General features: G+C 30.3%; 1 pseudogene; it reads left to right on the top strand.

The window, feature by feature from the left end:
- Window positions 1-11,658, top strand: part of LOC111283730 (putative alkaline/neutral invertase F) — a 135,287-nt pseudogene extending 123,629 nt beyond the window's left edge.
- The last annotated feature ends 12,435 nt before the right edge of the window (window positions 11,659-24,093 follow it).

Raw genomic sequence — 24,093 nt, forward strand, 5'->3', positions numbered from 1 at the left:
CTTTACTATTCTGAAAAATTTTTTTTAGGAAAATTATTGAAGGCATTGTTTTCTGCAACCACCTTCAGTAATTATTTACAAACTATGATAGGAATTATTAAAGGCATCTTTCTTGGATATAAGCCTTCAATAACAGTGTTAGAATTTGTGTGTCGGTATATAGAAGGTATTTTACAGTAGAAGATGCCTTTAATAATTTTTAAAATATTAAGTGGGAAAATTTTGAAAGCGTCTGTTATTAACAAACACCTTCAGTAATGGATTACTAAGTTTAAAGGTATATTGAAGGCACCTTTTCTAATAAATGCCTTCTATTACCATTGTGGTATATTGAAAGCGTGTCATAATAAAAGGCGCCTTTAATAATCTGAGAAATTTTTTTTAGGAAAATTATTGAAGGCGTTGTTTTCTACAACCACCTTTAGTAATTATCTACAAACTGTGATAGGAATTATTAAAGGCATCTTTCTTAGATATACGCATTCAATAACAGTGTTAGAATTTGTGTGACGATATATAGAAGGCATTTTATAATAGAAGATGCCTTTAATAATTCTCAAAATTTTTAGTGAGAAAATTTTATTGGAGATTATTGAAGGCATTTTTTTATAAAAAAGACACCTTTAAAATTGTCCAACCAACTTATTAAAGGTGTCTTTTATAAAAAAAATTTTTTTTTCTAATTCTAAAAAATTATAAAAGGCATTTTCAGTAAAAAACTGCCTTCAATAATTATGGATTTCCAAAGTTTATAACAAATTATTGAAGTCATTTTATAATTAAAGACACCTTTAATAATCCGAGAATATATTTTTTGAGAAATTATTGAAGGCATTATTATCTGCAACTGCCTTCAGTAATTATATACAAACTGTAATAGGAATTATTAAGAGTGTCTATATTAAATATACACCTTCAATAACAGTGTTCAATTTGTGTGGCAATATATAAAAGGCATTTTACTGTAGAAGATGCCTTTAATAATTTCTAAAATATTTAGTGAGAAAATTTTGAAAGCGTTTGTTATTAACAAATGCCTTCAGTAATGGATTACTAAATTTAAAGGTATATTGAATGTACCTTTTCTAACAAACGCCTTCCATTACCATCGTGGTATATTAAAGGTGTTTTATAATAAAAGACGCTTTTAATAATCTTGTAAAATTTTTTTAAGGAAATTATTGAAAGCTTTGTTTTCTGAAATTACCTTTAGTAATTATATAGAAACTGTGATAAAAATTATTAAAGGCATCTATTTTAAATATACGCCTTCAATAACAATATTACAATTTGTGTGGTGGTATATAGAAGGCATTTTACAATAGAAGATGCCTTTAATAATTCTCAAAATATTAAATGGAAAAATTTTGAAGGTGTCTGTTATTAACAAATGCTTCAGTAATGGATTACTAAGTTTAAAGGTATATTAAAGGTATTTTTTCTAATAAACGGCTTCCATTACCATAATATTGAAGGCGTGTCATAATAAAAGACGCCTTTAATAATCTGGAAAAATTTTTTGTATTGGATTTTATTGAAAGTGTTATTTTCTGTAACCGCTTTCAATAATTAACGACAAACTGTGATAGGAATTATTAAAGGCATCTTTCTTAGATATATGCCTTCAATAACAGTGTTAGAATTTGTGTGGCGATATGTTCAAGGCATTATAATATATTCAAAAAATATTTAGGAGGGAATTATTGTTGGCATTTTTTGTTACCAAACGCCTTCCATAATCCTATCCAATAAAAATCTTTCCAAACTTAGCACATCTAATCACCAACTTCAAGCTTCATCTTCATTATTATACTATTTCTCTTTTTAGACCAAGTACAATTTACTTTCCCTTTCCTTCCACTTTTAGTATTCGAGCATTATCTTTTAGAACCCTATTTCGACTATTTATAACTTATTCACTTTAGTTTTTACTTCATTCGACTATTCTTTCAGCTTTTGCAATTCGTGATTTTTTTTTTGTGAAAAAAAGTTTCTACAAAACCCACCTTATTTCACCTTATGTCAACCCTAACTACAAATACTCTTGGGTATTATATACATTAGCAGTAAAGTTTTAACAATCATAATATCTGGTAGCTGATAAATTACTTCACAACAAGGAATTCTTATTTGTGTAAGTACTAGTCTTGTTATTATTTTTTGTTTAAAACATAGTAAACTATGCAATTGTACATGTTCATTTTCATATTAATTGTTTATATACATTTGGTCTGATAATGTAGCAACTAATAAACAGATAAGAGTTAGATGCAAAAGTCAAGATTAAGTTAAGAGTATAGAGATGGAGTGGGAAATTTTCTTAATTTTGCATTTAAGAATACAAGTGAAGATAATATGATATTATGCCCATGTGTGAAATGTGCTAATATCGAGTGGCAAATGCATCAAGTTGTTTATGAGCATTTAATTTGCATTAAATTTCTATCAGGATATGTTAATTGGTATTTTCATGGAGAGTCTGTACCATCAAGGTCTTCCACTATAGTTTCTTCAATATCGAAGGCTCTCTATCACCAACATGATCCCTTTATAGTAGATGACATTGAAGACATATTGCGAGATGATTTTAACATTCATAACCAAAATTTTCATAATCTTTCTCCCCAAAATAAAAGATTTAATCAGTCCAATGTTGAAATGCATGAATTTGGTGAACCTGGGATAGGTGTATTTGACCAACAACCTAGATGAGAAGCATCAAAGTTTTATAAGTTGCTTGAAGAGATGAATGAAGAACTTTTTGAGAGATCCAAGCATTCAAGGTTGTCTTTTTGTGTTTATCTTTTTCACTTAAAATGCTTATATGGATGGATGAAAAACTCTCTGACTTTATTATTACAGTTTATGAAAAAAAAATGTTTCCTTTTGTAAAAATCCCTGAATCGTGTAAGGAATCAAAGAAAATGATCAAGGATTTAGGTCCGGATATGAGAAAATTTATAGTTGTCCCAATGATTGGATGTTGTATTGGAGGGATAGAAAAAATCAAGAATCTTGTCATTTATGTGGTATTTCTCGTTGGGTTGACAAAAACCTCGATGAAAGGTTGAATGATAATGGTGATGAGGTATGTGTCAAAAATAAGCTTGTTAAGGTTTTACACTATTTTTCATTAATACCAAGACTTTAATGACTCTACATGTATTTTAAAACTACAGATTCAATGAGGTGGCATCATGAGAAAAGGATGGATGATGGATCATTGAGGTATCTTATAGATTCTTTGGCATGGAAGTCATTTCATTCTAGATTTCCAGACTTTGCATCTAATCCTCAAAATATTATGCTTGGACTAGTGTCTGATGGATTCAACCCATTCCAAATGATGAGTACTTCTTATAGTACTTGGCCAGTTGTATTGATTCCTTATAATTTACCACCATTGATTGCTATAAAGTAATAATCATTTATATTATCTATGATAATTTTTGGGAAAAAAAGGTTCGGACAATGATATAGACATCTACTTACAACTTCATATTAAAGAGTTAAAGTAATTATGGGAATGAGTTGAGACCTATGATGCATTAAAAGTAGAAAACTTCAATATGCGTGCTACTTTATTATGGACTATCAACGATTTTTTTGCTTATGCGAATTTATCTGGTTGGAATATAAAAGGTAATTATGCTTGTCCATGTTGTGTTGCTCAGACATGTTTGACGTGGTTACGTAATAGTAAAAAGTTTTGTTATATGGGACATCATTGATTGTTAGATGATAATCATTGATTTAGATTCCAAAAACATCTCTTTGATGGAACTGAAGAGTTGAGCAGATCGCCTTTACCCATTAGTGGGTCTAATATCTTGTCAAAGTTAAAATATATCAATTTCACATATGGAAAAATGACTCCATCAAGAAAAAAAGTGAATGACATCTTTGAAAGTGTGTGGCCTCGTATTATGCAAGTTGGTGATAGTTATACAGAAGTTGGTGATCTTGATATTCAAAGTGATGAAGAGGATGATGAAGTAGATGACCCCAATGAGTATGAGTTATGAAAAAAAATAAGTATATTTTTTTGAGTTGTCTTATTGGGAATATAATTTATTACGCCATAACCTTAATTTGATGCACATAGAGAAGAATGTTTACAAAAATTTAATCAAAACAATTCTTAATGTGAATAGAAGATCTAAGGATGCTTAAAGAGTCGGCTTGACCTAGTTGATATGGGGATTCGCCCAGACCTTTATTCGATGTTTCTTTCTAATGGAAAATATCGATTACCTGCTACTTGTTTTAGGATTTCTAAAGTTGAAAAAGATATGTTTTGCAAGGTTTTGAAAAATGTCAAAGTTTCAGATGGCTATGCATCAAATATATCAAGATGTGTGAATATGAAAGAGTGAAAACTTTTTTCATTGAAGTCACATGATTATCATATTTTGATACAAGACTTACTTCCAATTGCTTTACGCTCATCAATGTCAAAACAAGTGACTTCTGTGGTAATTGAATTGAGTGACATATTTAAATCTCTATGTCAAAAATGTATGAATGTGGAAAAGCTTGAAAAAGTTCAAGATTGAGCCACAATTACTTTATGCCATTTAGAGAAGATCTTCCCTCCAAACTTCTTCACTATTATGATGCATTTGGTTATCCACCTTCCATATAAAGCAAAAGTCGATGGACCGGTTTATTATCGATGGATTTATCCTATTGAAAGGTATTATTTGTTAATAGATTGATTACATTTTTATTGATTATCACGCCAATCTACTTAAAATAACGTACAACTAATGTTTTATGCTATAGGTTTTTAGGGAGGTTAAAGTCTTATTGTCGTAACAAACGCTATCCGGAAGGTTCTATTGCGGAAAGATATTTAGCAGAAAAGTGTATGACATTTTGTTCTCGTTATTTGGAAGATGTTGAAACGAGATTTAATAAATCTTTAATAAATGTTGGTATGTAGCATACAGACTCAGCCTATAATTATCTTTCTCAAAGTTTTGGACAACCCATAGGCAAAGCTGAATTGGTAGAGTTAGATGATAAATCTTGGGCACAAGCACATCGATATGTTCTTTTTCATCATGACTCAATTGAATTGTTTCACATGTATGTTGTTTAGCAAGGAAATTATTCATTACATTAGGCATAATTTATTGTGTTTTTTTTTTGTGTTAATACTTTATGATGATGCTTTATAGTGAGTATAGAAAAAATTTGAGAGATCCTGCACATTATCGATGATCAAACCCTCGAGAGGTTGATAAGTTGTTCACTGAAAACTTTAATGGATGGTTAGGAGCAACTGTAAGTAATGCCATACTTCCTATTATTTTTTATCTACATAGAATGCTTACGGTAAAAATAATATTAATAACATATATATATTTATTCCACTTTTATAGATTTGGAGTGGAATGCTTGTTAGTGAAGAGGTGAAGTGTCTTTCACATGGTGTGAACCGGAGTGTGAAATGATACAAAAGTTTCATCATCAATGGATTTAGATTTCACACAAAATCCCATGAGAGATTTAGAAGTACACAAAATTCAGGAGTTATTATGACTTCATCAACTACTAGCTATGCTAGTGCTAGGGACACAAACCCTTTAGAGGGAAATGTTGATTATTATGGCATGATTATGACATCATTGAGTTAGATTATTATGGCAGGTGGAAAGTTATCTTATTTCGATATGATTGGGCAGATGTGAATAGTGCGAGGGGTCTTAAGAAAGATTAGTACGGATTTACACTTATGAATTTTTCTTTACTATTCAGACTGGACAACAACTCATCGATGAACCTTATGTATTTTCATCTCAAGTCAAACAAGTATTTTACTCTGAAAATCTGAAAGAATTGGGCTGGTTTGTTGTTCTTTGAAACACACCTAGAGACTTATTTGATATAGGGTTAGATACTAAAGATAATGTTGAACACAGAACTGAATGTTATCCTTTTGCTGAACAAAACTTGGATGAGAATATCTCTAATGCCTACACTCAGTGGGTCCACGAAGATGTTACTGAAGACATTTACGAACCATGATTTCGTGTACCTATAATTTGTAATTCAAGTGTTTAAGACATATGTAGTAAATAATAGTATGTAAATAATGTCACATTTGCTATTGTATAATTATTGTCTTCTAAATCATACATTATATTTTGATTTAATTAAATCGATATGTTCTTTATATATTATAGGTTTTGATTTCTTAAATTAAAAATGTCTTTATATATCTTCTGAACTAACATTTTTTCTATATTTGCTTTTACGATGTAGGTAAGCTACAATATGGAGAAGTAGGTTGAAAGGAAAACATATCAGAGTTATTAGTTCAGAACCGTTTGTGGCACCTGTAGATATTGGCTATTGACTGAATCCTTTGGAGGCAAATGAACATACTATTAGATCTAACTTTGTCACTTTTAACCCTTCAAGTGATATTGGATCTGGCAATATGAGAGGTTTAGGTTTGATAGTACCCCATCAATTGATTATGCTTTAAATTTGAATGCAGGTATGATATACTCTAATTTTAGAATTTGAGTATAATGATAAAAGTATTACAATTTTACAAATATATTTTATATTTGTTGCAGTTGATAACAATGGTCAACGGAGGACCAGAGGCCAAACAACTTTGAAGGAATTGTTTGCATTACCTCCTAATGAGCATATTGTAGTGTCTGTAAACTCTGATAGGCAACCAATTGGTGAAGAGGCTCAACTATTGGCTGGATTTCTAGGCATGCTAGCCTGTAATGGAATGAAATTGCCTATTCATTATGAAACATGGCATAATATTCCATAAGAAGTTAAGGCCGATGCATTAAACTTTATTGAGGTATTAGTATAATTAATTAGATATATTCAAATTTTTTATTTTACATTTTGTTTACTTATTCAAACTTTTCTTATTGTATTATTACAGTCAAGATTTTTACTTGAAATAACAACTTCATTTGTGCTTAAGTCATTAGGAAAGAAATGGAAAGATTATAAGCATAGTTTGAAGAATAAGTATTTTGATCGAAATACTACTATAGAGGCAATGATGCAAAATCTACCCCGTAATGTGATTAGGTGGCAATATAAACAAGTGGTTAGATTTTGGTTCTCAAGAAAATGAGAGGTACTAGTTTATAACTTTGTATAATAGAATGAAATGATGAAAGTATTTGATGGTTTCAGTTGGTAATATTTGTATTTTTATCATATATGTAATTATTTTTTATAATAGGAAAGAGAACAGATTGGGATTGGTAGCAGAAAGCAACAGAAATATAGCCACACAAGTGGATCAAAAAGTTTTGCAAGAAAGCAAAAAGAAATCATAAGTTTATGATAATTAACTCATTCCAATGAATGAACTTTTTCTGCCGTTAAAAGGAAAATATGGAAATTAACATTTATTGTTTTGTTCTAATAGATTTGATTGTTTCAATGCATGATATTAAACTTATTGAAAGTTTTGAACTTAGTTATACAGATGATATGTATGAAAAGTTACTGTTTACATATATTTACACCTTTATTATCTGGTTGTTGTTATTGTTGTATTTTAATAGTTTCGATAGCTTCAATATTTGATATTAAGCTTGTTCGATTGATTGAACTTGGTTTCTATGATTGATATGGGAGAAAAAGTTGTCAGTTATGTTTGTTTGGGAATATTTTTGCATAAAAAAAGCAAATATACAAATAAATTTTGGATGCCTTTCAACATATTGCATGGCTTTAATCCTTCATATTAAATCGAAAAAAAATAATTGAATTTGGTTTCCATGATCGATATATGTGAAAGCCCAAAATGCTTTTATTCTTTGTGTATATTTAAGACTATTGTGTTGTTATAGGGCCAAAATATAAATAAAGGAGTTTAAAGTTATTCGAAATTTTAATACTTGATTGATAGGATTGATATGCATAAATAAGTTACTATTGATATGTATTCTATCAAATAACATATGTTTGTGTATAAGAGAATGAGATGGGTGGTACAATTAGACATGTGAAACTTTTTAGCATAACACACATAAAAAAAGACTGATCTTACATGAATGTCGAAACATAAGAAATCGTGGTAATTTGTATCATCTATTTTAACATAAAATAAATATTAACTCTTTTTAAGATATAATCAATTAATCATTAAACTTGATAGTTGTATATGACAAATTCACAGGAGAAAGCGAAAGAGAAAATGGCTGCTGAGATTGAAGTAGCATCTGAAGGTTCTCTCAACATATAAGAAATAAAAAATCGGATATTCATAGAAGTTACTGGAAAAAAAAGGCATGGACGGGTCCGAGGCCTTGGATTGGGTCTAACACCATCTGCCTACTATGGACATAACTCTCCGTAATTTACACTATCAACAAGTCAGTCTTCGCTAGACATTTCAATATTGAGAGGGGAGTTACAAACTATGCAACAATGTTTTCAACAAATGGTAGCAGAAAAAGAACAGGAACGTGCCAAAATTGAAGAAGAACGTGCTAGAATAGAGCTCGAGCATGCAAAATTTCAGCAATTGCATGATCGATTTGATCATCTTATGAATTTTGTGCAACAACAATTTTCAGAAAATGATCTTGATGCTCCATCAACTCGGGTATTATATTTAGTAAATATTAAAATTTTTAAATAAAAAATAAGCATACAATGAAGTGTTAAAAATTGTATGGTATTATTCAGTAGGTTGTTGAGCATGCTAGTGACCAAGGTGAAAAATTTTCTTCACCAATTGACAGCCAGCAAAATGTATGTAGTCATCCATTTCATACATTTTAATTTTTTATTTGGTTAATGTATTTACAATATTTGAATGTTATTATACTAATTATTAAACTTTGTATTAATTAGATGTATATTTAAACGTGAATGAAATTAATATTAATTTCAATTTCTGAATTTAAGCTCTTTACTGAAAATAAAATTTATTATAAGAAATAAAAAAAATACATTTTTACATAATGGCAACGTTTGCGTTGGGCAATGCTGCTAAATAAATAATTTAATGGTGTTTGTAGCATAAAATGCCACTATAAGTAGCGGCACTCTTTCCAGCAAGCGTTGCTAGTTAGGTGGCATTTTTTATAGAAATGCCACTAAAGCAATGGCGTTTTTCCCATAACAACACCACTGAATTAGGGGTGCCTAAAAGATACAAACACTGTAAATATTGAAACATTTTCAGATTCAAACACCTCTAAAGTAACGGCATTTTTTGTTACAAACGCCATCAATACAAAGGCATTTTTCTCATAAAAACATCACTGAAATAGTGACGACTAAAAGATACAAACGCCACTAATATTGAGCCATTTTCAGATTCAAACACCTCTAACATAACAATGTCTCAAAGATATAAAAGCCGCTAAAATGACGATGCTTTAGATATAAATGCCTCTAATATTGAGGTATTTTTTCTCAAACGTCGCTATTTGCCATGACGCGTGTATAGGGGGCACTCTGTGTGGCATTTTTTCTTAAACGTCGCAACCTTATAATGGCATTAATAAACACCGCTAAACAATAAAAAAAACATTGCTAAAAACCAAAACCCCTATAATGTAAGTCAATCTTGGGACTTCTCTTTAGATATGACAGATTCAATCAGGTGACCAATCACATCTAGACAAAAAAAAATTAGTGACGACTTTTCTTATTCATGTTTAGTGGTAGATCCATGATCTATACGTTATGACACTCTATATTAGTGCTTTATGAACACTTTTATTTTCTAACTTTCTTTTTTTAATAGATAAATCAAATAGAGGTTATGAGAATTGATATGTTTTATACTTTTTGTCACCACTTATTTTGCCTTTTTAAGACCAAGGAGTCTTAATTGCATGTTCTAATAATGGCGTAGGCTTATTTTACAGGCTATTTATGGTTATCCTATTGAAATTTAGGCACTTTTCTTTATAGCTTTGATGTGTGCTTTATCAATGCTGAAGCATGATGCAGAAGGAAAAGAATGCATCAAAAAAATTATAAAGCGTTTGCATGCCTTGAGTTACCATATGCGCAGTTACTTTTGGGTTGACTTTCAACAACTAAATGATACTTACAAATATAAAACTGAAGAGTATTCTCACACTGCAGTAAATAAGTTTAATGTTATTCTCGATTCTATCCTAGATTGGATATTTGATTTTATGCCCACACATGGTGGCTACTTTATTGGCAATGTTAGTCCTGCAAGGATGGATTTCCTATGGTTTTGTTTAGGTAATTGTATAGCAATTCTATCTTCTCTTGCAACTCGAGAGCAATCAATGGCTATTATAGACCTTATCGAAGCCCGTTGGGATGAGTTTGTTGGAGAAATGCCTTTAAAAATAGCTTATCCTATAATAAAAACTCATGAATGGCAAATTGTCACCGGTTGTGACCCTAAGAACACCAGATGGAGTTATCTTAATGGAGGATCTTGGCTAGGTACAACCATTATTTTCTAATCTATCTTTACTTTTGTGTTTTTGATCTTATTGGGAAATTAATTTGTTGCATGGATGACTCATTGTTGTCTTATTCATAAAATAATTTATTTTTGTTTGTTATTAACTAGAAATTTTTTGCTGGCATCTTGTAATGCTATTAAGTTGCTAAAAAGTACATGTTATTTAGATGAGTTAGATGTCAAGGACATGTTAAACAAAACCTACCATGTCTTGCTCATTTCTTTAATTGCTAGAAATGACCAAATGCTCACAGGGATTAAACTGGTCGGTTCACACTTTAACTGTTTGTTAAAACATTAGGAGAAAATTTATTTTTCAATTTTTCATAGCTACAACAAAGATTATGTTTTTTAGATAAAAATGTAGTTTTTGTTGATATATTATAAGAAATTTTTTTTTTTAAATTTCATATTGTTAACAAAGACTATGTTTTTTAGGTAAAAAACATAGTTTTTGTTAGTATATTATGAGAAATTTTATTTTTTAAATTTTCATAGTTTCAACAAAAAATTATATTTTATCTAAAAAATTATAGTTTTTGTTGATATATTATGAGTAATTTATGTAAAAGGGAATTTATTAAAAGATGTTAATAGGTAATATTACATTCACCTAGTCAAATATAACAAACTCCATACACATGAATCTTACTTTCTTTGGAATCTGTTGAGTGATTTGGGAATGAATCATTTTCGCTCCTGAAGTGTTACTAACTAAATGCTTCTAAGTGTATTGCCACCTTGCTTGTTAGAATTAGTGGTTGTTAGCATGTGACTTTCTGCTAAATATAAATCGGTTGATCATTTATTTTCGTGACACAATTTTGCAATAATATTTAATTCTAATTATCTTAACCTTCCCTTTAGTCATCCTACAATTTTCCACTATTTTGAATGTAGTGCTTTTACGGTTGCTAATGGCTGCTTGCATCAAAACGGGAAGCCCACAAATTGCAAGATGAGCAATTGATCTTACTGAGATGTGTTTGTTGAAAGATATCGGGCCAGAATATTACGATGGCAAACTTGGGAGATTTATTGGTAAACAGGCTATGAAGTATCAAACATGGTCAATAGTAAGATACTTAGTGGCGAAAATGATGCTAGAGGATCCATCACACTTGGGGATGATTTCTTTAGAGGAAGACAAACATATGAAGCCACTGATAAAGAGATCTTCTTCCTGGAACTTCTAAACAGTGCAAACAAACAAAAGAAAAGAGCATAAAAAGGTGGTAAGAGATCATCGAATTTAATGATAACACTATTCTTTAGCATTTGCCCATTTAAGGTTTGAGCAAAAGTTTACTTGTGTATAACAGCTGGTTGCTAAGACTAATTTCTTACTTTTTATGATAAAAAGATACCTTTTGCTGTTTGAGGTCAAATTTTTTGTATATTTTTCAAAAACTATGAACATGATGAGACTGGATATATGTTTATATGGACGATCATCAATTCCACTTGAATACAAATAAGTGCATCATTTCATTCCATTGCCTAATTTCCAATTAGTTGAATCAAAAAAAAAAAAAAAGAGAGGGGGTGCAAAGGTTAACCCTATTAGGAAGGTTGATTTGAAAAATGCTTATTAGCCTAGGCAGACTCATCTAACTGATTAGGCTTCAATTGACTGTCATTTTGGCTATTTGCATTTTTGTTTTTGGCTATTTGCTTATTGTTCTTTAGATTTGTGCTATATAAAGCAAAAGTAAAGCAATTTATATGGTTAAAAATAACCATTGACGAATAAGACTTCAAGGAAGGAGATTGAATTATGTGCTAGTTAAAAACAATCTTTCTTTGCATTAAAGAAGGTCCCTTAACTTGTTGCTAGGTAATGACAGTTGATCAGATGGGGTATGGCTTTGGGTTGCTTGGAGTCCAAATTCAACGTAAAATGTTAGCAAATTGACCCTTTTTAAGGCCAGTTTGGTTTTAACTAGGACATCAACGAGACATGATTATGCTTGCTTTTTATCCAATCACATAATAGATTATCTTTGGATGACATGATTTATGAAAGGTTAAGAATTTACATAGAAACCCTAATTTTTAGTTAGAGAAAAGAGGAATTCAATTTACAATCCTTTTTTTACTCTATACATCCCACTACTAAATACACTCCAAATTTAAAATTAAATTTCCAATTTCTACTAAATACACCCCACTCCTCAATTTCTATTTTTCTTCTTACCCTTTCACTCCTTCATTCTTTCTTCTTCTCTCTTCACTTTTCAATTCAAAAAAAGAACCCCTAAATCCATCAAACCAACCTTAAATCACCTATTTTTTTAGTTTTTCACTAATTAAAGGTAAGATTTCTAGCTTGTTTTTAATTAATTTGGTTGAAATGCATGTTAGGGTTTACAGTAGGATTTAGGTAAAATCAAGCTTCTCATAAATGGATTTTTGAGAAGCTTAAAGATTCATTTACTTGTTTTTTGTATAAAAAGGATCGACCCCTATGCAATGAGGATTGATTCTTTATGCAAGGAGGAACAGTCCTGTTCAAACTTGAGAGTTTACATATTTTTAACGAGGAAGAAATTGGAATTTTTGTCTAATGTCATTTTTCATTTACAAAAGTTTGTTTAATATATTTTGCAAACTTAATGAATTGTTGTGTTTTTATTATAGATATGGCTCGTATAGATGAGAAAGCATTCCTACTCAAGTCAAAGGTACCGAAGCTTATGCCAGTCTTGAGTCAGAGGCATCAGACTACTTTTGAAAAAATATGAAAAGTAAGGGGGATGGTGAGTCAGAGGACCATACGATTGATGACATTCTTTATGCTAAGCTTTCCACTTCCACCACAAATGAGCATCGGGTGGAGTCCTTTCTAGGAGGTCCAATTGATACCTCAATTTTATTAAGTTTTGCTTTCATGTTGTATTCCAAATTTGTAATGGCTAGGTAATCACTCGAATCATGTAATATGAATCGTGTTAGTTTGTCTTTAGAATGCCTTGGTTTTAGGTTTTTGATGTTGTGATTGTATGTGTTGTTGATATTGGTGATGTTATTGATCTTATTTTGTTGTTGTTATTATTATGAGAGCAAGATACATTGCAATATATTAACCATGACCTAAAGTTATAGCAATGGCATCTAGATGATGAACGTAACAGGATTTGATCCCATGTTATTTAGTCGGGGTTGTTCTTACTCATCAATTGCACCTATCATACCATCAACAATATGATAGTGTTCATTTTTGTTGAGAGGTGGTAGCCAAAGATGAATAAATTTCATATGTCGTTCAATGAGATGACTATCATGCTAGACGATATGTTCGCCCTTTTACACCTATTGATCACTGAGACCATGGTTTCAATGAATCATTTGATGATGCCCGACGTGAACACAATATTGATGAGGTTACTTAGAGTTATTTATGAAGAGGCTAGATAGGAGACCAAGTAGAGTAAGGGATCTACTATTCGACTAGCTTGGCTGTATGACACCTACAGTCATGTCACTAATGCATAAGATGCTGAGGTGATCATTTGTGCATCCCAAGCTTTTTTACTATATTTGCTAGGGTGTATGCTATTAAGTGACAAGACCATGACGAGAGTCTTGGTAGCATATTTATCCCTACTAAAGGCCCTCACTGTCACAAGTAGCTATGCTTGAGGGACAGTAGGCCTAACTTGTATAAGCAGCTTGGCATTGCTAGTAGGGCAAATGTATTAGATTGTCAAATATCTAACACTTTGCCAAGTTTGTAGTTATAATTAGTCGAAAACATAATATACTTATTTGATATATTTATTATTACTAATATATTTGATTATCTAATTAAATATTACTTATATATTTCATATAAGCGTGGATTTATGAGCACTTTTCACCATTAGGCCTAGTTGCCATTTTGACATACTTAGCCGTTCTACTGTGTGCTCAATGATGAAAGGCTTGCACTTATGCTAATACATTGTAAGCCTTATAGGAGTGTATGGTTTGATAGTATCCAACGTGTGCTGGGAGCCATAAGTCAATGGACGGAAGGCACATTCATTACATGATATTGCCTTTTTTAGTGAATGTATTAGGTGTAGGGTCATCTGATAGCACTTGAAAACATAGTGTTTTACAAGTTCAATTTGGTTGAAAAAGTTTAAAATTTGATTGAATTTGGTACATTTAATGTTTGTTTTCTTGATTTTTAGATTTTTCTATTTGGAATAGGATTCCTATCACTTTCATACAAGAAACTAAGCAAAAACCAAGACAAGCATTATCCTTATAATTTTCAACCAAACATGTAATGATGGAATTGAATTTGACTTGGAGTAGAACTACTAAATTTAACTTTAAATAAGAGTTTTGATGGCATAAAGACACCTACATTGGTTTGGCTACATCACATTCAAGAAGACTTTATGCCCATATGTGATAATTGAAGAGTTTGAATCAAACAAGAACACTATGACATTTAATTAAGAAAGTTTTTATGCAAGAAAAACTTTTTTGATCACCATTCAAAGAGTTATGATTAAAGAAGGATTGTGCAAGATAGAAATTAAAGAGTTTAGATGAAAATCAAATACTTTGTCTTGAAAGTCAAAGCTTAGCTGAATACATAATGAATTCAAGATTAAGATGAGCTAACTATGATCCAACATCCAAGATGAGTTCCCAAGGTGGCATGGTTGCCCAAGGTGATGTAAGAAGGAATAAGCACCATTCGGCGATGATTCTTTGAAGATGAAGATAACTTTTAGCTTTAGTGTTTTGATAGAAGTAAACTTGTAAGCCTTGTATCCATCCTTAGCCAAAACCTCCATTATAAATAAGGAGACTAGTTCTTGACTCAAAACACCTCACATTCCATTATTGTCTTCTCTTTTTGATTATTTTCTTGTTTCTTTAAGTTTCTAGTTTTCTTTTCAGGTTTTCTTTATATTAAGCTTAGGTGACAAATTAGCCATTACAAAAACTTTGTTTTCTTAAATCTTTTTTTAATACAAATATTCTTTTATTCAAGATCTAATCTTTCAAACTTTTCTTTTTTGTTTTCAGTTTTTAAGATCTATTTCTCTTAAAGCATTGTTTTGGTTTCAAGTTCTTTTATTACCTATAGTATTCGGCCATTGCTTTTAGATTCAATACAACTTTTGGTTTATGCAAGATTTATTCAACCATTCTTTCTCTTATGTTTTCATTTTATTCAGCAATCATAATTTTTTCTTAGATCTAGTCCATTTGGCTATAATTTAATACTTGCCAAGTGATGGTTGGTTAAGTAGGTCTAGGCTTACGCAACCTTTCTTTCAATTTTCCTTTACTTTTCTTTGCAATTCAATCAAGGTTTTCATTGGTTTAGATATAAAGGATTAATTTATCAACTTTGGTAATTGAATCCACCCAATAATTAAATTCAATAATCCTTATGGGACGATACTCTACTTTCATCACTACTATTACTTGATTACTATCTGTGCATTTGTAGGCATTACAAAAATAATTATTCAAGTTTTGAGGGCTATTGTTGGAGATTATAGCGATGTTTGATTTAATATCAATAAGGATTTCCTACTCCCTTGTAATCTAACACTGTTTACTTTTACTTGCTTTAAATATGTTTTTGTTTTCTTTTTTGTTATGTTAGACTTTTGTTACAGTGAAGCTAGAACCTTTAGGGATTATGTTGAGCCATTATTTGAGTATTCCCACCTTCAATCAGCATTCCAAAACTCAAGGTTGTAGAGCACTATTGAGAGGTATGGTGAAGACTCAACCATAACCTCACAATTAACCTCATTAGTTAAAAAGGTAAATGTGCTTGAAAGAAATCATAATCTTAGACATGTTCATTCAATACAAAGCCTATTTGATAAATGTTGTGTCAATGATATGGAATACTATAGTGATAGGTGTCAAGATAACCAATCCTACTATTATTCAAATACCTACACTCAAGGTTGAAAGAGTTAACCTAATTACCCATGAGAAAATAGTATGTAGCCTTTTAGTTCAACATCCATGTATACCCTTCCAGATCATATTGACTTTTCACCACTACAATACCATTCCTCTATACGATATGATCCCTTACCCTAAGAAAAAAAACCTTTCCTAGAAGAGGCATTAAATCAAATGCTTCAAGATTAGACCCTCTATCATACTTTAAGATTAGACCTTTCATCATACTTTAAGATTATACCCTTCTTCATGCTTCAAAACTAAGCTTTTTTTGAAAACATCAAAGAGAATGGTCAATGATTAGCAAATATCTTTAGCACACGCCTTTAAGAGAGCATTCCTAGTAATATTGAAGTTAACACTATATGGGAAGATGAAAAGTTTAAGGTGAAAGACAACTGTAAAAAAATGAAGGAAAAGTATGAGATTGATCTAAAGAAGAAACCCCAAAAAAAGAAGTAGCCAAAGAAGAGCAAGATGATGAGAAGCTTATTGTGATTAATATGCCAACATTTGTTAGGATGAAAGATGCATAGCTGGTGGAAATGGGAGATCATACTGATGCAATGGAAGTAAAACTAACTTTAGGAGTGGACATCTTGATAAATCTAGCATAGGTCCTATTGAAGGTAAGTTTAAGCCTTTTAGTCCACCCGTGCCATTTTTTCAACCTTGTGAAGATCAAATACAAGATGACTTGAAGATGACTGTGGAGAAAAAGCATGTTGATGAGGGTTGTTCAATTAAAAATTTGCTTGAACCTTTAAAACCACCCCTCATTAAGATTAAGGAAAAAGATAAAAACACCTCACTCACTTTAACGAAAATAACCATAGAGGAACCTTTAGATTTAGAGACCAATCTTATAGTTTCCATGGTTGGAGCTCTCTCATTGGAACTGAAGCTAGTACCTATCTACCTTAGTCAAGTTATTGTTGTAATGAAAGCTAGAGGGAGGACACATTTATACTTTCACCATAATTGCTCAGCACCACCATTTAGAATTTATTATTAAATATATGGTAAGTAGAAAGATCTTTAAATAGGTGGATGCTAGTGTTAATAGTAGGGTAATCATGTAACCTTTTTTAGAAATTAGGTATGGTCAAGCTTGACCAAAACTAGCACTACCTATGAGGCAACCCAAGTTTTACTTTAATGGTTTATGCACTTGTTTCTTTATTTTTATTTTAAATTTTTAGGATAGGTATTTTTTGAATTATTTTTGTGTTTTAAGCATTTTTTTGTAGGAATGGATGCAAGGTAATACCTCATAAAGAACACAAGGAGATTTAGCCTGCAAGTAAAATTTAAGGGAGTATTTCTTTTTCCTAAAGATTTTAAGTATGGTGTAAAATAAATGTGAAGGGAAAAGAATGCATTTTGAACTTAGCTCACTTAAAAAAAGAAAAGATTTACCTATTTTTTGCTTAATGTACAAACCAAATTAGCATGCTAAACTCTTTATTATGCAAAACTTAGTTGACTAGTGTATGAATTGTTCAAGATTGACTTATGCATGATATTTGGAGAAGTATAAATGTAGTGTGTCATGAAACAAGTTCAAGAGTACATTTTTTCTTTAGAATATGGTTTTTATGTGCATGACTCTATTCATGATCTATAAATGCATTAATTTGGTAAGAAGTTTGTAATATAATAAGTTGTATAGAGATTTAGAGATAAGAATATTGTTTTAGAATTTACCTATTCAACCTTCAAGGTGAAATTCTAGAATGTACTTGATTCAAGAGATGATTTAGGCATTTTTTTTTATAGTTTGAGCTTTTTAAGCCTACTTTTTATGATGGATCCCAATTACCCTTATTTTTTGGCCTTATATAAATATATATGTATATATATATATATCCTTTTTTTTGTTTATTGTAGCCATAATAAAAAGCTGAAATACTTTTCTTTAATATTATCCCTTTTTATTATTTTACCCTAACCTAATACGCTTACATGTGTTATGGACATATTTATATATTTAGGAGGAAATAAGGCATGAGGTTTATGTATTTGGGAGGAAATGAGGCATAAGGAATTGAAAAAGAAAAAGAAAATAAATGGTAAATGAAAATAAAAGCCAAAATGGCTAAAGCTAAAAATGGCTATAAAAAAAAGAAAAAAAATTACCGAAATAAAGTGATACCTCAAAGCTTGAAAAGGTTTCCAAAATTTCAATCTTTAGTCCAAGAAATTAAAAGAAAGTAAGCTAAAGGTTTATGAGCCTAAAATTTCCTTTCTCTTACCTTAACCCAAGCTTTACATTACAAGCCTTAAAAGGCCTTTTGATCTTAAGTCAAGTATGTAAGTCAACATTAGTGAAGAGGAAATAAGAAAGTAGACAGATGAAGTTTATTCTATCTTTGAGTTGATATGTGATGGTGTATTTTGTATTCTTTTTGGTTAAATTATATGTATGGATTAGAGATGGAGTAGTTTCATATGCATGAAGATTATATGATATTGAAAACTTACTTGTTTTGGATAAGTTCCTATGAATCTATGTTTGTAATTGTCTATGAAGTATGTTATAGCGCATGATTGAGAATTTATGTAATTTTTTACTTTTTGAGTATGTGTATTGATTTTTAGTGATGTTAATTTGAGAATTTTGCTTGAGAACAAGCAAAGATTTAAGTGTGTGGGTATAATAGCATTTAAAAATATAGTATTTTATAAGTTCATTTTGGTTGAGAAATTTTCAAATTTGATTGAATTTGGTATATTTAATGTTTATTTTCTTGATTTTTAAGTTTTTCTACTTGAAGTAGGATTTCTATCATTTTCATGCAAGAAACCATGTAAAAATCAAGACAAGCATTATCCTTGTAATTTTTTGGCCAAGCATGTAAGGATGGAATTGAATTTGATTTAGAGTAAAACTACTAAATTTGACTTCAAATAGGAGTTTTGATGCCATAAAGACACCTACATTGGTTCGACTACATCATGTTCAAGAAGACTTAATGGTCATATGTGATAAATGAAGACTTTTAATCAAATAAGGATAGTATGACATTCAAGAGAGAGAGTTTTTGTGCAAGAATTTTTTATCACCATTCAAAGAGTTATGATTGAAAAATGATTGTGCAAGATAGAAATTAAAGAGTTTGGATGTAAATCAAATACTTTGTCTTGAAAGTTAAAGCCTAGCCAAATATGTGATGAATTTAAGATCAAGAAGAGCTAACTATGATCCAACATCTAACATGAGTGCCTAAGGTGACATGATTGGCCAAGATGATTAAAGAAAGAAGAAGCACCATTCAACCATGATACTTTGAAGATCAAGATAACTTTTAGCTTTAGTGTTTTGATAGAAGTGAACTTATAAGCCTTGTATCCACCATTATCTAAAACCTCTATTATAATTAGGGAGCCTAGTTCTTGATTCAAAACACCTCACATTCCATTCTTGTCTGTTCTTTTTGATTACTTTCTAGTTTCTCTAAGTTTCTAGTTTTCTTTTTAGGTTTTCTTTGTATTAAGTTAATGTGATAGATTAGTCATTATGAAACTTTGTTTTCTTAAATTTTCTTTCAATACAAATATTCTTTTATTCAAGATCTAATCTTTCAAAGCTTTCTTTCTTTTTTTTTTTTTTTTTTTTTGGTTTTTAAGATCTATTTCTCTTAAAACATTGTTTTAGTTTCAAGTTCTTTTATTGCCTATAGTATTCAACCATTACTTTTAGATTTAATGCAAGTTTGGGTTTATGAAAGATTTATTCAACCATTCATTTTTTTTATGCTTTCATTCTATTCGGCAATCATAATTTTTTCTTTTATTCAAGTTGTAATCTTTGTTTTAGATCTAGTCCATTCGGCCATAATCTAATACTTGTCAAGTGATAATTGGTTAAGAATGTTAACTTTTTAAGTGAGATGGTGATCCAAAAGGGGGGTGAATAGGATTTCTCCAAATTCTTTCCAAAAAATAATTTCAATACAATTGAATGTGAAATTAAAACCAATATAAAAATATGATGCAAATAACAATAAATTGATAATCTTAAAGCAAATATAAGTAATAACACTAAATGTGAAGTAAAAAGATAGGGATAAAGAAATCAAACACAATGATTTATAAAGGTTCAGTACTTCTCCTCAAGGCACTTACATCATTTCTCTTGGTTGTCCACACCAAGGCTTCAATCCATTAAATTTGAATTGAGAATACCACCCTATCTTTTTCTTCCTAAGGCTTAAGATAGAAACCTCTACCCTTCTACAATCAAAAGGATACCTCACATGTTGCTTACAAGATAACCGAAATGATTTTTGCAAACTAAAATACCTATCAAGGTTGAATGTTTGCCTAATGAAGTATAAAGAATGGTAAATGAGCACAATAATATTTTGGATACAAGAAATATAAAGGATATTGAATTTAAGCTCTAAAACTTTTAATTTCTTTAAGAGAATAATAATATGACTTGTTTGATCTTGCTCTCTTGATTCATCAACCTTCTTGGTGTGTTGGAATGCCTAATTTATAGAGGAATTGAGGAAATAGATATTGGGAATGCTTGAGAAATGAAAAACCATATATTTTTTCCCTTTGAAACTAGCAATTGGAGCTTGTTTGATATGAAAGGATTGATTAGTTTTGACAGGGGATCAATTGGTTTTTGAATTTCACTCAATATTTGACTGTTATAACTAAGGGGATCGATAGGTTTTAGTGCCCAATCAATTGAGTTAGCTAGATTTTGCTTATTGAATAATTTTGGATGAACATTGCCACTAGATATCTCCTATTTTACACTTTACCCACTAATTTGATCATATCTTGAGTTATACAGCTCCAAATCAAAAAACGTTTGACGATTTAGAAACTAGACTTAAAGGGATTTCTATCCATATAAAATTGATCATTTAATTTGTTGTATTGGAATTATAGTGAATTTTCAAATCTACCATTTGTGCAGTTTTTAGACAATTGCATAGTATCTAGTAAATATTCAAAATCTTTTCTTAGCAAAATTGGATTTTGATTTTGTTTGATCCATTAGAAAGTAGACTCAAAAAGCTTTCCAACCATATAAAATTCAAATATTAAAACTTTGTGAATTAATACAAAAAAATAAAACAAGTTCAATTTTGGACAATTTTGTTATTATAAAAGAACTTTCTTAAGTTAATTTATTTCTCAAAACTAATATTATCAAAATTGTATTGAGTCCAAAATGAATAAGTTCACTTTAAAAACAATAATTATATTTTCATTTAAGCTCAAATAAATAATTTTTAATGATAGTTTTGATTTGAGAAATAAGCAAACATAATGAAAAGTTTGTTTAAACTTTGGAAATCATATTATTTATTTAATACCAAAATAATAAAACTCAAGAACATGTATTAAATAAATCTTTTTCAAAATCTTGACTAAGTTTATTTAGCTTAATGTTTTGTCATTTCAAAATAAGGATCAATCCAAGGCTAACAATCTCCCTCTTTTTGATATGACAAAACTTAAAGATAAATTTACTTAATGAAAAACTTTCTTTAAGACATTTAAGATTTTTGAAAAATATTTTGAAAAACTCCCTTTAAACGTTACATGGAAAAACTCTCCCTCAACTAATGCATCATAATCCAACATAACTCAAGAAACATATGTTAGTCAAATATATAAAATACGCATAATCAAACATATGCATGTCAAGCATAAGCAAATTTTTTCTTATAATATTTCTCCCATTTTTTGTTATAGCAAAAAGGCATGAGCGTATTGATGAGCAAATAAACATAAAGAAACATCATTAACAAATATATTTATGAAATATTCCCTCTTTTTATTTAAGCTCCTTATACCAAATGTAAAGCTCCTATACCAATTGCTATAAGCATACAAGAAGAAATATCCATAAACTTTTTCCACTTTTGTCATAGCAAAAAAAAAAAAAGAGAGATTAGTTCAAGGCATGGGACAAAATGCTTGATACCAATAATATCAAGAGTATTTTGAATCATGTAATCAAGTATAATATGCACAATGAAGTTCCCATACATATTGAAGAAATTCATGAGAATTTTATGAATTTTTAAGAAACTTTTTAGTGTACAAAAGTATATATATAGCTAAAACATCAAATCTGGCAAATCCCATGATATCATAAGGATAATAACAAATCACCTAAAAATCCCTTAATAATAAATGGAAACTACAAAGTAGGAATTTGATCAATGAACCAAATTCCTTTTATTTAGGAAACAACCAAAATACTAAATAAATAACACCTAATCAAATCTGGTTAGGGATCGATTTCCACACTCCCTCTCAAGTTGGGTGGTAGATATCAATTATTCCCAACTTGGACTTCAAATTCTCCAAATTGCCTCGATGAAAAGCCTTGGTGAGGATGTCGGTTGTTTGATGTTCCGTTAGAGTGTAGACCAATTTGATTGTGCCTTTTTCAATCTGTTTTTTGATAAAGTGGCAATCAATCTCTACATGTTTCATTCGATCATAAGGAATAAGGTTTTTGGCAATGTTAATAGCTGCTTTATTATTAGAAAATAATTTTATTAAATTCCTAGATGACTTACTTTAGTTCTTGTAGCATTCTCTTAAGCTAAATTCCTTTATAAATCCTATGAAATATAGCCTTAAATTTAGCTTCAGCATTATTTTGAGCTCCAACTGCTTGTTTCTTGCTCCACTAGGTAACCTAGTTACCCCACACATATGTACAATACCTTGTACTTGACATTTGGTTTGTCACAGAACCAGCCCAATTTATGTTTGATAAATCTTCGTATCTTTATTTAGTAATTTTTTAAAGTGCAACCCTTTGCCCAGATTTTTTGCAAGTATTAAAGGATCTAATATATTGCCTCCTTATGTGTCTTTATAGGATTGTTCATAAATTTGCTTGCCATACTTACAGAAAAGCCAATGTGAGGTCTAGTGTGTGCCAAATAAATTAATTTTTCCACAACTCTCTAGTATCTATTTTGGTTTATAATAGAACTTCTATTTCTGGTTTCTAGTTGACATTTGGGTCCATCTGAGTATCCATTAGTTTACACCTAGGCATCCCTGTCTCTTTGAGAAGATCAAGGACATATTTTCATTGTGAAACAAAATAACCATTTCTTGATCGAGCTACCTCTATGCTAAGAAACTATCGAAGCTGTCCCAAGTCTTTTATTTCAAATTCTTTAGCTAAAAAAGTCTTCAATCCAATTATTTCCTCTTCATAATCTCTTATAAGGACAATATCATCAACAATGGCAATCTTGCTATTTGGTGAATGTTTGACAAACATAATGTTGTTGGATTGGCATTGTAAGAACCTATTCTTTTTAATAGCCTTAGTCAAACGATCAAACTAGGCATGAGGAGATTGTTTGAGGCCATAGAAGAATTTCTCTAACTTACTCACCTTGTCGATGTTATCCTATTGTCAAACTTTGGAGGAATTTTCATGTAGACCTCCTTCACTAGATCACTATTCAGAAATGCATTTTTGATATCAAGTTGGTGAAGAGGCTAATCTAGGTTTGCAGTGAGTGATAGTAACACACGGACATAATTCAATTTTGCTACAAGAGCAAACATCTCCTCATAATCAATCTTTTAAGATTGAGTGAATCTCTTTGCCACAAGACGAGCTTTGAATCTGTTCACACTTCCATCTGTATTGTGGTTGATAGTGAAAATCCACTTACATCTCATTGGGC

The sequence above is a fragment of the Durio zibethinus genome, chromosome 3 (genome assembly GCF_047325235.1).
Source record: "Durio zibethinus cultivar Kanyao isolate XHJ-2024 chromosome 3, ASM4732523v1, whole genome shotgun sequence".
NCBI classification, from domain to species: Eukaryota; Viridiplantae; Streptophyta; class Magnoliopsida; order Malvales; family Malvaceae; genus Durio; species Durio zibethinus.